Source organism: Silene latifolia, chromosome 2 (genome assembly GCF_048544455.1).
Source record: "Silene latifolia isolate original U9 population chromosome 2, ASM4854445v1, whole genome shotgun sequence".
In the NCBI taxonomy this organism is placed as follows: domain Eukaryota; kingdom Viridiplantae; phylum Streptophyta; class Magnoliopsida; order Caryophyllales; family Caryophyllaceae; genus Silene; species Silene latifolia.
The window spans coordinates 20,090,756-20,109,744 of record NC_133527.1 but is presented as its reverse complement, the minus strand read 5'-3'; positions in this window follow the sequence as shown (position 1 = coordinate 20,109,744).

Sequence of the window (18,989 nt, the reverse complement as noted above, 5' to 3'; positions counted from 1 at the left end):
AAACCCCCTTCATGTTGGGATTAGGGGATCTGCGGTAGAAATGCGACGATATAGTGAATGAATTAGACGAATTGATTACGAGACTCTGTCACTATAGCAATTTAATTGTATTTATTCGACTTAGTTGAGTGCACGCTTCTATGTCACCCTTTAATCTGGTTAAAATTAATCCTGGATCGAAAGATTGGACTAAATAGGCCTGCTATAAACAGTAGACTACCCTAATGAGGATGAAAGTTAAGTTAGTGGTATTTTAGGATAGGAAGTGGACCGAAAGGACCTTTCAACATCCGTCTCACATTAGTTCGTCTGAATCATTTACAGCTGAGTCGCAAGACTACCGTAGTGAACCGAATTCCCGACACGTCCCTCTCCTCTTTATAGTTCAATCATATTTTATTGCCTTTACTGCTCTTTACTTTATTTCTCTTCCTTTCAAACTTCGTAGTTTAGAACCAAATTGAAACAACCCCCCAATTGTTACCGTAGGATTAGAATTAGACAGCTATAATTACATTACCTCCCTGTGGATTCGATACTCGACTGCTTCTACTACATTTTAGTTGAGACCGTTAGGTTTTATCTTGATAGGGTTGCGATAGCCGTGTCATGCATCAGTATCGCTAAACACTTTTAGCTCACCATCTCCAAAAAATGAGGAATTGGTCCTTAGTCCTTCTCAAGTACTCAAGGATGGTTTTCACCACTTTCAAATGTTCCTCACCCGGACTGCCTGATGCCTACTCGCTACTCCTAGCGGGTAAGCCACATCAGACCTTGTACAACATGACAGAGTACAAAGATTGGGAGAGCCATAGCAGCTTCCTGAATCTATCTCCATAGATTCTTATTCCAAGAATATAAGCCGCTTCTCCCATATTCTTTATGGAGAATTGTTCAGATAGCCAAATCTTTGTCTCTTGCATGGCTAGCACACCATTTCATATCACCAATATGTCATCCACGTATAACACTAGGAAAATGACTGTACTCCCACTAGCCTTCTTTGAGAAATCTTAGTCGGAAAGAAAACAATCCAATAAGAACATAATCATACATCATCATGATATGGACTTCCTCATAATGATATATAAGAATTTTAAAACATGTATGAGCCCCCTGGTTGTCAGGTCGCTTCTCATAAAATTTATCTGATTTTATCTTATAAAATCATTTCAGGCTCTACACTACATAGTCCCCTGGTTGTCAGGTTGTACCTATCAATGTAGTTGAGTTTATCCACTCTAGTGACAAAAAATTAATAAATGTCATACCCTCTGGGTTGTCCAGACTAAAAGTACAAGATTAATTAACTTTTCTTCACCCCCGTATCACATACAATAGACAATATTATTATATCTCCGAACGACAAGTCCCCTGGTTGTCAGGTCGTACCTTGTAAACGAAAATAAAATAATTTTATTGTCTACCTGAGTGGCAACCTTTGACAAAATATCTCATATTTTATCAATTAAAAAAACTCAATAATCTTTACTTGGTCAAGTTTTAATGTCATTCAAACAATTTGAATAACACAAGTGCTTTATATCGTATATTAGCACTTAACAATTATATCTTATATAACTGTCGTACACAGTTATCACATAACCGTAGTACTCGAACTTTGTTAATAATGCACCACAAAGAAAATCCTTCTCTTATATGTGGCCAAAAATAACATAGACATGAAGTATACTCAATATCTTTATGGGAGTAGCGAGTAGGCAGAGAACGTTAGTCTATCTACCGGTGTGGATACACTAGAGACTCCGTATTTTCGGGGTTAGACCAATTTATTGTCTACGCATAAAGTATGTGTCTCTTTACTCAGTTTTACAAGTTTTTAAATGCAATAGGTCTCAGGAGGACCGCGTTTCCATCTTCCGCTGCTACATGTAATATACCGCGGTCCCTTCAATTGGTATCAGAGCCAATTTTGCATTTACATTTTGTAAATATGGGTCATATTTTGGCTTATGGAAGCGAGAAAAGTTCTCGTTGTATGTTGGAGTGCAGTTTGGCTATACTTGTTTTACGTATGAGCAAACTAGCTAGTCTTGTAGTTACATGATAGCATATCAATTTGTTTTTTTCTATGTTCAATTATTAGTGTAATGATTGCTCTAATTAACATATTGAGTATACTTCATATCTATGTTATATTTGGCCACATATAAAAGAAGGGTTCTCTTTGTGGTGCAATATTAACAAAGTTTGATTACTACAGTTATGCGATAACTGTGTACGACAGTTATATAAGATATAATTGTTAAGTGCTAATGTATATACGATATAAGCACTTGTGTTATTCATGTTTGAATGACATTAAAACTTGACCAATTAAAGATTATTGAGTTTTTTAATTGATAAAATATGAGATATTTTGTCAAAGGTCGCCACTCAGGTAGACAATAAAATTATTTTATTTTCGTTTATAAGAAGCGACCTGACAACCAGGGGGCTTGTAGTTCGGAGATATAATAATATTGTCTATTGTATATGATACGGGGGTGAAGAAAAGTTAACTAATCTTGTACTTTTAGTCTGGACAACCTAGAGGGTATGAGATTTATTAATTTTCTGTCACTAGAGTGGATAAACTCAACTACACTAATAGGAACGACCTGACAACCAGGGGACTATGTAGTGTAGAGCCTGAAATGATTTTATAAGATAAAATCAGATGAATTTTAATTATGATAAGAAGCGACCTGACAACCAGGGGGCTCATGCATGTTTTAAAATTATTATATATCATTATGAGGAAGTCCATATCATGATGATGTATGATTATGTTCTTATTTTGGATTGTTTTCTTTCCGACTAAGATTTCTCAAAGAAGGCTAGTGGGAGTACAATAATTTTCTTAGTCCTATATGTGGCTAACATATTGCTAATAGGAAATGATGTGCTAACCATGAAAGAGACAAAGATTGGACTATCTTAACAGTTCTCCATGAAGGATATGGGAGAAGCGGCTTATATTCTTGGAATAAGAATCTATGGAGATAGATTCAGGAAGCTGTTGTGGCTCTCCCAATCTTTGTACACTGAGATGTTGTACAAGGCCTGGTGTGGCTTACCCGCTAGGAGTAGCGAGTAGGCATCAGGCAATCCGGGTGAGGAACATTGGAAAGCGGTGAAAACCATCCTTTAGTACTTGAGAAGAACCAATTCCTCATTTTTGGAGATTGTAAGCTAAAAGTGTTTAGCTATACTAATGCAAGTTTCGCATTGGATAAGGATGATAGCAGGTCTATCTCTGGTTATGTTTTCACCTTGAATGGTAGAGCAGTGAGTCAGAAGAATTCCATAAAAGCTAAAGTAGCTGACTCGGTAACTGAAGTAAAGTACTTAGCCGTGTGTGATGCTGTAAAGGAAACCGTTTGGATAAGCAAGTTCTTAACTGAACCTGGTGTTGTTCCTTCAGTGGAGGAAGGTGTTCCTCTATTGTGTGTCAATAAGGAGTTATTGTATAGGCTAAAGAGCCAAGGTTCTACCAACGATCTAAAAATGCTCTTGGGAAATTTCACCTAATGAGAGAAATGTTCGAACATGGAGATGTTCAAATTCATCAGGTGTAAGGGAAAGAAATGATGCAGATCCTTTCACTAAGGCGCTTTTATCAAAGGAGTTTGACAAGCGCAAGTTGGATCAAGGATCAAGGTTCATGACCGATTGCCTCTAGGTCAAGTGGGAGATTGTTGGAATTATGCCCCAGAGCAATCGTTATGAAACGTTTTTAAACAAATTTCATACATTGTAATTATTAATGGAGATTAATTATTAGATGGCTTTTTCTTATTATCTTATTAAGGTATTAATACGATGATAAGTCCTTGATTAAACTGGTATATTTGACATCATAATGGAGATTATGATAATGAGAGTCGAGTATTATAAAGTTTAGTCTAAAAATGTTCTTGGTCATGTGATTATCAGAATGGGACTATGATAATTCGGATAGACCAATATATTGATAACGTTACTCATAGGATGAGTATTAATGGATCTCATTCATTAAGTTATAATATAAATAATGCATACGGAGATATGATTATTGAACGTGACCAACAGTGAGATTTCCCAAATGGTTATTATTACCTATGCACTGTCAATGTGAAAAATTCTCTTAAGGAGTAGTTGTATATTTTATCCTTTGACCTGAGATCATCATTGTAGTTAATAGACTACTTATTGTACTTAGATACCGGACACCTAGTGTGTAAAAATGCTAGTTGAATGGTCATTGGGTATAATTCTGTACCTATGTAATTAGTGGTGAGTCAAGATGGAATCCGTCAACTCAAGGTAATGAGTTTGAACTCTATGTTGTCATTAATCTTATTGGTTATATAAAATCTTGGCTAGGGTAGACGAATGATTTAAGAAAGGAGTTTCTTAAAGTCATTTCCGACCAATAATGATAGGCATGTAACATAGTGGTCGTCTAGTGGGGTTTGACAGTCAAACCATACCCTAGGACGATTCGGAGTTGGAACGATGGAGGGAAATAAATACAGTATCCTTTACCAGGTTCGAGTACAGTGAATATTGGTATTCATTCTATCCGGCCGTCGGGGAGTGTTGTTAGACGCCAACCTCGATTAATAGTTAATGAGATTAATTATTACCGGTTTAGCGATGAACCTATGTGGTCACACACTTACGGTGTGATATTTAACGTTTACGGTTATTTAATTTATTATGAGATAATTAATTAAATAATCTCGACGACATATTTTTATATTGTCCGCTAACACGGAAATATAGTTAATATCGGAAAGTCGTTGTATCAGAGATCGGGACGGAAATGGGGATTGGTCTTGGAGACCTCCACGTTGGCATGGATATCCATGTAATGATACATGTCTTGTAAGAGGTGACATAATAGGCTTAGTTTTCTTCCATGCTACGTGTACTTGCCTTAAAGAATGCTATTGGTTGACTTATGCAAGATATACATTGATGTAGCCTTAATGGCTAAGGAAACTTGCCTATAAATACTGCATGTTCGTGTATTTTTTTAAGAAAGGAATACACAACATAATACTAACACTTACAAGTTCGTATATGGTCTTACTCTTATACAAAGAGAAAAGGTATTCCTCTATTGTGTGTCAATAAGGAGTTATTGTACAGGCTAAAAAGCAAAGGGAACGACCAACGATCTAAACATGTTCTTCGGAAATTTCACCTGATCAGAGAAATGTTTGAACATGGAGATGTTCAAATTCACCAGGTTCGAGTACAGTGAAGTACAGTGAATATTGGTATTATTCACGCTATCCGGCCGTCGGGAAGTGTTGTTAGACACCAACCTCGATTAATAGTTAATGAGATTAATTATTACCGGTTTAGTGATGAACCTATGTGGTCACACACTTACGGTGTGATATTTAACGTTTATGGTTATTTAATTTATTATGAGATAATTAATTAAATAATCTCGACAACATATTTTTATATTGTCCGCTAACACGGATCTATAGTTAATATCGAAAAGTCGTTGTATTAGAGATCGAGACGGAAATGGGGATTGGTCTTGGAGACCTCCAAGTTGGCATGGATATCCATGTAATGATACATGTCTTGTAAGAGGTGACATAATAGGCTAAGTTTTCTTCCATGCTACGTGTACTTGCCTTAAATAATGCTATTGGTTGACTTATGCAAGATATACATTGATGTAGCCTTAATGGCTAAGGAAACTTGCCTATAAATACTGCATGTTCGTGTATTTTTTTAATCTCCATTAATAATTACAATTGGTATTGGGTTTTTCATTAAACATGCATGAGCTCCCTGGTTGTCAGGTCGTTTCCCATCATAATTAAAATTCATCTGATTTTATCTTATAAAATCATTTCAGGCTCTACACTACATAGTCCCCTGGTTGTCAGGTCGTACCTATCATTGTAGTTGAGTTTATCCACTCTAGTGACAGAAATTTAATAAATGTCATACCCTATGGGTTGTCCAGATTAAAAGTATAAGATTAGTTAACTTTTCTTCACCCCCGTATCATATACAATAGACAATATTATTATATCTCCGAACTACAAGCCCCCTGGTTGTCAGGTCGCTTCTTGTAAACGAAAATAAAATAATTTTATTGTCTACCTGAGTGGCAACCTTTGACAAAATATCTCATATTTTATCAATTAAAAAACTCAATAATCTTTAACTGGTCAAGTTTTAATGTCACTCAAACAATGAATAACACAAGTGCTTATATCGTATATACATTAGCACTTAACAATTATATCTCGTATAACTGTTGTACACAGTTATCGCATAACTGTATTAGTTTTGGTTGCTATTTAGCATGCAAAGTATATGCTGACAGGAGCCGACTCTTGTATGAGATATGAGGGTTAGTCTTATCAGTTGGGTTATATTAGATATAGCCAAGTGTGTTATTAAATTGTTTAAATGACACATAAAACATGTAGTACTACGGTTATGCGATAACTGTGTACAACATATCAATTTGTTTTCTTTCCGACTAAGATTTCTCAAAGAAGGCTAGTGGGAGTACAGTCATTTTCTTAGTGCTATATGTGGCGGACATCATGTATCCATTAACAAGACCGCGGTACATCACATGTAGCAGCGGAAGACAGAAACGCGGTCTCCTGAGACCTATTGCATTTAAAAACTTGTAAAACTGAGTAAAGAGACACATACTTTATGCGTAGACAATAAATTGGTCTAACCCCGAAAATACGGAGTCTCTAGTGTATCCACACCTGTAGATAGACTAACGTTCTCAACCCTTGAGACGACCTCGGAATATAGAGAAAATACTCTTCTCATTTTAAGAGTAAGACGAAATCGAAAATCCTTTCGATTGTGCTTAAAACATTCACGGCCATTCCACTATTTATAGAAATGGAATGCTTAGTCACTAAGGCTCTCACATACTAGATAAGCTTTCACTTGTTTCCAGCGGACAATATAAAAATATGTCGTCGAGATTATTTAATTAATTATCTCATAATAAATTAAATAACCGTAAACGTTAAATATCACACCGTAAGTGTGTGACCACATAGGTTCATCGCTAAACCGATAATAATTAATCTCATTAACTATTAATCGAGGTTGGCGTCTAACAACACTCCTCGACGGCCGGATAGTGTGAATACCAATATTAACTGTACTCGAACCTGGTAAAGGATACTGTATTTATTTCCCTCCATCGTTCCAACTCCGGATCGTCCTAGGGTATGGTTTGACTGTCAAACCCCACTAGACGACCACTATGTTACATGTCGAACATTATTGATCGGGAATGACTTTAAGAAACTCCTTTCTTAAATCATTCGTTTACCCTGGCCAAGGTCTTTATATGACCAATAAGATTAATGACAACATAGAGTTCAAACTCATTACCTTGAGCTGACGGATTCCATCTTGACTCACCACTAATTACAAATTGAAGGGACCGCGGTACATCACATGTAGCAGCGGAAGACAGAAACACGGTCCTCCTGGGACCTATTGCATTTAAAAACTTTTAAAATTGGGTAAAGGGACACATACTTTATGTGTAGACAATAAATTGGTCTAACCCCGAAAATACGGAGTCTCTAGTGTATCCACACCGATAGATAGACTAACGTTCTCAACCCTTGAGACGACCTCGGATATAGAGAAAACATTTTTTCTCACTTTAGTGTAGATATGAGAGACCACTTTTAGAAACTTGGTTCGTTGTTTCTATAATTTGTGAGCAAAGGTTGGCTATTTATAGCCAAACAAAACTTAGCCTCTAAGACTACAATATAGACGTAGCTCACATGCACATTATTTGCTTCACTTATAAGGAAACAAAATAGGAGTGTCACGTAGCATTGCATGATACACTTCATGCTATACAAGTTTCATACGTGACCTCCAAGGTCAAAACAATATGTCCCGATCTGTTTCTCATACAGACGTTTATCCGAGGTCGTCTAGTGGGGGTTTGACAGTCAAACCATACCCTAGGACGATCCGGAGTTGGAACGACGGAGGGAAATAAATACAGTATCCTTTACCAGGTTCGAGTACAGTGAAGTACAGTGAATATTGGTATTATTCACGCTATCCGGCCGTCGGGGAGTGTTGTTAGACGCCAACCTCGATTAATAGTTAATGAGATTAATTATTACCGGTTTAGTGATGAACCTATGTGGTCACACACTTACGGTCGATATTTAACGTTTTAGATGAATGATTTAAGAAAGGAGTTTCTTAAAGTCATTTCCGACCAATAATGATAGGCATGTAACATAGTGGTCGTCTAGTGGGGTTTGACAGTCAAACCATACCCTAGGACGATTCGGAGTTGGAACGATGGAGGGAAATAAATACAGTATCCTTTACCAGGTTCGAGTACAGTGAAGTACAGTGAATATTGGTATTATTCACGCTATCCGGCCGTCGGGGAGTGTTGTTAGACGCCAACCTCGATTAATAGTTAATGAGATTACTTATTACCAGTTTAGTGATTAACCTATGTGGTCACACACTTACGGTCGATATTTAACGTTTACGGTTATTTAATTTATTATGAGATAATTAATTAAATAATCTCGACGACATATTTTTATATTGTCCGCTAACACGGAAATATAGTTAATATCGGATAAACGTCTGTATGAGAAACAGAATGGGACTATGATAATCCGGATAGACCAATATATTGATAACGGTACTCATGAGATGAGTATTAATGGATCTCATTCATTAAGTTATAATATAGATAATGCATATGGAGATATGATTATTGAACTGACCAACAGTGAGATTTCCCAAATGGTTATTATTACCTATGCTCTGATACCAATTGAAGGGACCGCGGTACATCACATGTAGCAGCGGAAGACAGAAACGCGGTCCTCCTGAGACCTATTGCATTTTAAAACTTATAAAACTGAGTAAAGAGACACATACTTTATGCGTAGACAATAAATTGGTCTAACCCCGAAAATACGGAGTCTCTAGTGTATCCACACTGGTAGATAGACTAACGTTCTCAACCGTTGAGACGACCTCGGAATATAGAGAAAATTCTTTTCTCATTTTAAAAGTAAGACGAAATCGAAAATCATTTCGATTGTGCTTATAAAAATTCCCGGCCATTCCACTATTTATAGAAATGGAATGCTTAGTCACTAAGGCTCTCACATACTAGATAAGCTTTCACTTGTTTCTTTGACAATTAAAAAATCACTAAGCAAATGGCACGTAAACATGCCATGCTAACAACACAAAGCCAATTTGCCAAGTGCATTCTAGTACGTGGCCCTCAAGGCCAAATCACGTCTTGGTCTCTCATACACACGTCTTTCCGATATTAACTATATTTTCGTGTTAGCGGACAATATAAAAATATGTCGTCGAGATTATTTAATTAATTATCTCATAATAAATTAAATAACCGTAAACGTTAAATATCACACCATAAGTGTGTGACCACATAGGTTCATCGCTAAACCGGTAATAATTAATCTCATTAACTATTAATCGAGGTTGGCGTCTAACAACACTCCCCGACGGCCGGATAGCATGAATACCAATATTCACTGTACTCGAACCTGGTAAAGGATACTGTATTTATTTCCCTTCATCGTTCCAACTCCGAATCGTCCTAGGGTATGGTTTGACTGTCAAACCCCACTAGACGACCACTATGTTACATGCCTATCATTATTGGTCGGAAATGACTTTAAGAAACTCCTTTCTTAAATCATTCGTCTACCCTGGCCAAGGTTTTATATAACCAATAAGATTAATGACAACATAGAGTTCAAACTCATTACCTTGAGTTGACGGATTCCATCTTGATTCACCACTAATTACATAGGTACTTAATTATACCCAATGACCATTCAACTAGCATTTTTACACACTAGGTGTCCGGTATCTAAGTACAATAAGTAGTCTATTAACTACAATGATGATCTCAGGTCAAAGGATAGAATATACAATTACTCCTTAAGAGAATTTCCACATTGACAGTGCATAGGTAATAATAACCATTTGGGAAATCTCACTGTTGGTCACGTTCAATAATCATATCTCCATATGCATTATTTATATTATAACTTAATGAATGAGATCCATTAATACTCATCCTATGAGTAACGTTATCAATATATTGGTCTATCCGGATTATCATAGTCCCATTCTGAAAATCACATGACCAAGAACATTTTTAGACTAAACTTTATAATACTCGACTCTCATTATCATAATCTCCATTATGATGTCAAATATACCAGTTTAATCAAGGACTTATCATCGCATTAATACCTTAATAAGATAATAAGAAAAAGCCATCTAATTATTAATCTCCATTAATAATTACACTGTATGAAATTTGTTCAAAAACGTTTCATAACGATTGCTCTGGGGCATAGTTCCAACAGATAAATAGTCGAATACAACAGTCTTCAAATGAGCCTCGTTTTGATATGAGGCCAAACAACTTGTACCAATTATGCCCATATTTCTCCTGTATCGTCATTGTATCGGGTCTAGTGAAGGTATGTGTAATATGCCATGTGCGTTGATTAATATTATTCCCTCCCTTTCAATTTTGTTCCCTTTATCCATTCCTTTTTATTCCACTAGTTGGTTGCACCACGCGTGTTGTACGCGGTATCAAAAGATATTGTAATTGGCTTATTTTATATTTTCATACGGTTGTTGTGAATTAGTTAGCCTTTTCATATAGGCGTAATTTAATATAATTATTATTGAAACCTTATTTTGTGCGCAACATATAAATATCCCGGAGCAACTCGTGTGCGTGTTTAATGTTGTATTTAGCAGTTATATTATGAGTATGGTTATTAATCAAAGTCTTCCTACAATGGAATGTAAAAGTTTCTCTCTAGTTTTCTTTCCCTCTTCTCTCTAAAAAACAAAACCCTAAATCCTCCCCCTTTGTTGCCGCCGTTCTCCTCCTTCCTCCCACCGCCACCCATCAACCCCCTACCATGTCGCCGGGGATGGGGTCTCTCAAGACCCTTCTCCGGCGACCCGTCTCCTCTCTTCCAATTAACCCTCCTCCCCTTTTTTATCCACACCCGGTTCTGGATCGTACGGGTCCGCCCGTTCCTCTCGGTCTGCGTGGTGTATGTGGGCTATTCGGGTCTTATCGGACGAGTTTGTTGAGGTGGTGTGGCAGGGTGGTGCTTGGATCCGGCAGTGTTGTGGGTTGGTAGGGAGGCGGTGGCTTCCGTTTTTTTTCTCCTGTGTTCCGCTTTGTTTCCTTTATGTTTTTGTTTAATTTCCGCTTTCGTTTTTGTTTCGTCTCTCTTTCTGAGGGCTCTGTCCCCGTCTATCGGTGGTGTCCTTCTTTCAGTTTGAGAGCTTTCGTTTTCGGTTCGTTTGCGCGTTTTCTAATAAGTCGCGAGAAGATCGGCGTTGTTATAGATCGTTATATGGTTTTACATATTTTGCCCGATTCATGGCTACAATCAATCACGTCAGAAGAAATGGATACTCGTCAAGGAAGATTCGGAGACCCTCTTATGGATGAAAGCCTTTTGCGGCGAATCGTTGATAGAGACTCTGTTGCAGTGTTTCATTCTTTGAACAATAATTTATTTCCTATGGTTGTAATCGATTTGTATCCGATTGAGCTTGGTATATGTTGTAAATGTCGTATGACGTTTTTTTAATGATAATGATCTTTTCTCAAAAAAAAAAAAAGTCTTCATATAATGGTCATATATTTCGTAAACAATCCTGATTAAACCCTTTGAAATATACCCATATAAAATAAATTGCCTTTGATCACCAATATTTTTTTTGGAAGAATTAAGAATGGAATCTACTCCCTCCAATTCACCATATTCTTCCCTATTTCCTAAAACGGTTATTCAGGTTTTCTTTCCCTTTCTATTTTTGGTAACTTTTTACTCTTATTTTATTCATACCTCTCTCCTATTAGTCTATTACCCCACCCACCCAACTCTTTTAATCCTATTTTATTCCTTACTTTAATATTTGTGGCCCACAATTTATTATTTAACTCTTAATTATTCATCCCTCTCTCCTATCACAAAACCCCACCCAACTTTTTATCAATATAATACTCCATTTCTTAATTCTTGTGCCCAAACTAAAGAGGAAGAAAATAGAGGATTGGAGGGAGTATAATGGTATTAGCCCTTTCATGATATGGGTCATATGAGTTTATAAAATACATTATATTGTTTCGTGAAGTAAGTTAATATAAGCCCATATGAAATTCCTTGGGCCAATGATTTAGTTTGTAGAATCTCACAGTGTTGGATTGTTTACCTATGGCCTTTCAAGTTTGTAAATTCTGGAAAAGGTTGACCTCGCATCATTGTCTTGTTTCTTACTTATTAGGCGTGCGACCATTTGTCTTCGTAGGTCATCTAAAACCCTTCTAAATGTCCAAACTTTGGAAATTCTCTCTACGAGGAACAGTAGAGCAGTAACATACGTGCTCAACATGTGATGCACAGTGTTCGTACAGTACTCTTCTCCCTCTTCTACACTGCTGCTCATTTTCTCTTCATTTCTTCGTCGCTTTGCTGCTGCTCCTTCTCTCTTCGTTTCTTCATCGCTCCTTTCTTAGCCTTATCTCATCCTCATTCTCTAAATTGATTCTCTTATCCTTATCTCATCCTCATTCACTAAATTCCCTGATATCGATTCTCTAAATTGCTTGAGCACGGATTAGTTATTCAATCTCAATCATCAATTATTGTAACCTTGAGCCAACAAAATCGGGGAGATGGTGCTATTGTTGGGTGATGAAGATGGTCATATTCTCATCTAATCCTAATTCTCTAAATTGCTCGCGATTATTTATTCAATCTGAATCGATGGTCGTATTGTTGGGTGATGAAGATCGCTTGCCATTGTTACGATTAGGGCTACAGCTATTGATGATTCCTCATAGCCTCTTCTATAATTAATCATTCAATCTGGGCACTAACTTCAAAGAGGCTGTGGATCTGGAATTTTTTCATGCGTATGGTTATAACTCGCTCAAGCCCAGGTATTGATTTCATTTGCTGATTTTCTCTTTTTTAATTTACTAATTTGTTGTGTTTTGATTTCTTTCTTTACCCATTAGTAGAACCTTTAAAAAATTGCTTGTGAAATCATATGCTTTCCAATTCCAAGATTTGGAAAGTACTATATTAATAGTATTGATCTAATTGTAGTGGGCTTGATTGCTTTTGCAAGGGAGACATTACTGACTTGGCTGTAAGCTCGGCCAATGCTTTGGTGGCTTGTTATTGAATTTTATTTTTATTTGTTGCTCAGTTGCACTTGCCAGAAATTCTCTCTACGAGGAACAGTAGAGCAGTAACATACGTGCTCAACATGTGATGCACAGTGTTCGTACAGTACTCTTCTCCCTCTTCTACACTGCTGCTCATTTTCTCTTCATTTCTTCGTCGCTTTGCTGCTGCTCCTTCTCTCTTCGTTTCTTCATCGCTCCTTTCTTAGCCTTATCTCATCCTCATTCTCTAAATTGATTCTCTTATCCTTATCTCATCCTCATTCACTAAATTCCCTGATATCGATTCTCTAAATTGCTTGAGCACGGATTAGTTATTCAATCTCAATCATCAATTATTGTAACCTTGAGCCAACAAAATCGGGGAGATGGTGCTATTGTTGGGTGATGAAGATGGTCATATTCTCATCTAATCCTAATTCTCTAAATTGCTCGCGATTATTTATTCAATCTGAATCGATGGTCGTATTGTTGGGTGATGAAGATCGCTTGCCATTGTTACGATTAGGGCTACAGCTATTGATGATTCCTCATAGCCTCTTCTATAATTAATCATTCAATCTGGGCACTAACTTCAAAGAGGCTGTGGATCTGGAATTTTTTCATGCGTATGGTTATAACTCGCTCAAGCCCAGGTATTGATTTCATTTGCTGATTTTCTCTTTTTTAATTTACTAATTTGTTGTGTTTTGATTTCTTTCTTTACCCATTAGTAGAACCTTTAAAAAATTGCTTGTGAAATCATATGCTTTCCAATTCCAAGATTTGGAAAGTACTATATTAATAGTATTGATCTAATTGTAGTGGGCTTGATTGCTTTTGCAAGGGAGACATTACTGACTTGGCTGTAAGCTCGGCCAATGCTTTGGTGGCTTGTTATTGAATTTTATTTTTATTTGTTGCTCAGTTGCACTTGCCAGATGAGTATCCATTATCAATATTACAGGGGCATACTGGAGTTGTTACTGCAATTGAATTTACTCCCAGGACTGGTGCTGCTTACCAGTTGTTGTCGTAAGTGTTCTTTACGCCTCGGGTACAACACTCACTACAAAAAGATAACATGGAGGTGATGTCCATATATAAAATCAGATATTAGCTTTTCTTTTAATAAGATTCTTTTTGTGAAGTTTTATGTAGAGAATGGATTAAATTGTATTGATAAAACTTAAAAGGTAATCTTGAATCTTGAGATATGCTTCTCCTGCACCTACTTCTCAGCAAAATATTCAGTTTACGCTGTCTGCTTGTTTTGGGCCAAAACTGAAGAAAATGAACATTGAGCAACCATATTATCGCGAGGAAGATGAGGTATGCAACATTATTGATATATCCTGGGTTATCCCTAATTCTTATCTTGGGTTTCTGTTACTTTCTAAGGGAAAAGAAAGATTTAGTTATGTTTCAGTTCTGCATCTACCAAGTTGGTAGTAATGGTAAGCCTAGGCCTGCTTATTATGTACTCTCTCCAACTCTCCATCGCATGTATTGTCTCCATTCAACTAGGATAGTCAACTAATACCGTTAATTTCTCTAAATATATGTTGATATATAATAAATTTATCAGTTTTAAGTATCGAATGCAAGCAAATTGTAAATATTTTAGAGTTTACCATAGCTGCATTTTTCTGCTTTTAAAAGGGATCTTGATAGAGTTTAGCGAGATTGGGATGTTATCACTGATACAGCAACCGCAACCAAAACTCAAATCACTATGAATTTATCACATTTGATTTCTGAAACTACTCTCTTCATATTATCATCTTTGGTTGTAAGTGCCCGGTCTGGTCTGGTCCAGTCTGGGGTCAATATCAATTTGCAGCTATTGTATAGTGTATATTTGTGTGAAAACATGGGTCAAATATGTCATTGGTTCACCAAGAAGTCAAATGTGATACGTAAATGGGATGGCTGAGTATCACCTTCTTGGTATAGCAAATATACATCAAATACAAGCAGTGCATGTATACTTCACGTCTTCACCTACATGTTAAATATAACTTTAAGCCAAGAGCATATTTAGGTCTGTTTTAAATGTATACTGGATATGGATTACATATTTATCAGTTGCACAAGTATGGTATGCTGCATCCCATCGCCTAAAACTCAGAGGTTAGCTAGGCCCTTTTAACCAAAGTTAGTTTATTGAGGATGGTCGAAGATGTGTTGTTTTATATTCCTTCTGACTTGTGCTGTATATAGAATATACCGCAGTGATTGTGTTGTGGTAGTTTTTACTGTCGCCATATTTGTTGCTTACACTCTAGCTTTTGTACTCAGGGTGATGATGACATTGACTTTATATCTAATTTGCGTACTGGAGCAGCAGTTGAGAATGTTGTTGCCATTATGCGAAAAAGGGGTTACTCAAAGCCGTGTAGGTCAAGGCACAGATTAACCCTCCGAGACGGTCAAATTTGCCGCATATTATGTTCTGTCTCTCGAAGGAGGTGATGGGTTAAATATATTGGGAGTCGCTGATAAAATACAGGTAAATGTTTACACTTGCTTTATAGCTCAAGACGGTTTTGCATACGCATTATTGAAAAATTGTCTTTGACAGAATTTTGTCGGTAAATAACCATTGGTTTTACAATATTTTGTGGTTTAGCATTTAGGCGCTGGGGTAATGTTGTTGTCGATTGTCAAGATATTGTTTGGAAGTTTAGGGCGATATCAGTATAGCAATATTTGTTTTGATTGCTTGTGTAATTATTTTGTTGAGAATTTTAAGTTATTTTGGGATTTGTATAACAAATGTGCGATTTTTAATGGCGGGTGAGTGTTAGCTTCTGCATTTTTATTTTAAGCTGTAAATTTCAGTGTTTGCTGTGAATGTGTGATTTCATAGTGCTAAGTTGTGTTGTGAACTGATCACATTTTATGGTGTAAGTTTGATTGTTTATGTTCAAGATTGAAATTTTTATAGCGGTAGCTTGATAGTTTATGTTAAAGATTTAACTAAAGTGCTTATGAAGTTAGGTGGGGAGATGCTTATACATGATTAGCTTTCAATTTATCACAACTAAATGGTCCTTTTTTGGAGTCATGTTAAATTTTTTTGAAGATTGTTTATGGGAAACACCAATTCAGTCAGTGATGCTTTTGCTAAATTTCAAGCTCATAAAGCGGTTTATTCTTATATTTGAAGACACTATGATTGTAAATTCTTCAAGTTAACGAGTCTGAGCTGCATGATTTGACCAAAAAAATAAGGTAGACTTCTCACTGAACGTTTTATCACATGGTATAGGGAAGGAGTTACTCACTTACTCCTGTAATTGTTTATGACGATATTTCTACGGGATCCTAGGATTCGTTATTTCTTGTAGAGTTGGATAAGATATCCTTGGATTTGTTATTTCTTGTAGAGTTGGGATAACGGAGTGGCTTAAAATGAAATACTACGCAGCCTTTGTTGTGTTGTTAGGAATATGAGAATGTTGTATATAGAGGGTATGAGAACCTGATTGTTGGTTTGTTGATAGGAACTCTACGAGCAACATTGATTAATAGTTTTGGCATGAACCATAAACCACTATACTGTTGTTTTACTGAAATGAGCCATATATTCAATAGGATATGCCGCATTCCTTATTTGGAAAGACCATTGAATCTTGAGGATGCAGTTGCTTGTCATTTACTGAGTATTTGTCTTGTTGTTTTCATCTTTATGGTTGATAAGAAGGCTAAGTCTTAACACAAAACGTGGCATGTTGATGATGAGTTATCAAACTTTAATGGTATATTCATTTTTTATGTTAGACAAGCTATAAAGCATGCTTATGTATGTATGTTGTGGTGTGTTGTTTCATAGGGTTGATACTGCAGTAAAGCGGAATGGTTCTCACTGTACGAGCCATGACCGTAAAATTAATGGTATTCGTCCTGAAATGATGAGCAACTCTAATGATTGATCATCTGCTTGTAGTCAGTACTATTTTGATATTTGTTAAAGGTTTCAAAGCCTCGTGGGCTTGAAATGATGACCATGTCTTATGATGATCATCTGCTTACAATCAATACCATTTTGATTTTTATTGGATTGGGCGAAAGCCATGGGTCAGTATGAAGATAATAAATCAGGCACGTTTAGGTTGTCGCTCTTAGCCTTTAAATTATGTTCTACAAGATTTAGATTGTGCTGGCAATTTCAAAGCACGAAACCGTGTAGACGTTTTTAGTTGACAAGGGCCTTAACATGAACTGTTTGTCTTCCTTCGACGCTAGAAGCAGGCATAGATAGATACAAATGCTCCAAGTAAGTATTTCTCTTTTTAGTTGACGGTCGCCTTAACATGAACTACTGACTTTGAGATGTTATTTATTTTCCGAAGCCGTTTTTCTTCCCACTGTAGAGACAATAGCTTAGCCCTTTTTCTCCCCACTTTAGAGACAGTAGCTCCAGATTATAGCTCCAGATATCATAATTATACATGTAAATATGACTCTTTGAGGGCTTTGTTTATGCCAGCCTATTTTATAAATAGACAAAATTTATGAAATAGTTCCCAGAATGTATGAGTTAGAGGGTAATAAAACATTGGCACCAATATTCTAATGTAATGCGAAGCTAAAGAGCAGTATAATATGATTTTTATGTGCATTTTTTACCGCGAGCCTTGATGAGATTAACAAAGACTCATTCACGTTACAAAAGGGAGAATTATAAAGAAATGGTTACCTCTACGCCTTTTTTTTAACGGAAATTCTATGTTGTCAATTTCATTTCCTTTTATTGCTAAGGTAGTTAGGTTGGGAGCTGATCGACATTCCCATGTTTATTAGCTTAATTACTTTGTTTATAACATAAAGTCCCGATCGACCATCTACCTTGTTAATTATTTGCTTCATTACCTTATTTATAAGCGTGTCCTCTATATTACAAAAAAAATTGTTACTTGAAGACTATGCTTAACATCCAAATTAAATTGGAGCAAGCATCTTTAGAACAGTTGGATGAGAATTGGGCTCTGTGAGCAAAGGAGCAACTATGTACGGAAAAGTAAAGAAATTTGGCAAATATAACTTAGGCTCATGAAAAGAAATACTCTGGCCGTAGTTCGGAAAACAATTATCGCCAAATAAACGGGAAACACTAAAACATCCAATTATGCTCTACTGTTGGCTATAATCTGTCAATGTCGCTACTAGGAAAGGTATCCCGTTATTAATAAAAGCACCACCTTACTCAATAATATGATTGATCACACTTCTATCTTTGTCACGTGGCTCAGAATAATCCCCCCATACATGTACCATGGTCAACATGTGAGGCCACTTCGCAGAGGCCAATATATATGCAAAAAATTTCATGAGGTAAGTAGTCACCTCTCGGATTTATGGTACCTTGTGCATAGGATTGATCATGCGTCATTTACCTTTGGTTTCGATAGTAAAGTTATTATTGAGTTTGCTTCAACAGCATAAGCCATCCAATAAATGAATGTCTTGGGACAACACAACTATTCCAAATGTTATCCACTATAGTCGTTAACTAACAGAATATTACCTACTATAGTCGTTATCTAATAACGATTTAAGAGAATATTACCCAATATAGTCGTTATCTAATAACGTTTTTGTCGAATAACAATTGCAACTATGATAAGTGGCTTAGTGTGCACCAAAAACAAAAACACAAAATCTCATTGAAGGCGGCACGTATCCGTCACTTCGATACCATTTCCTCTCACAAATGACC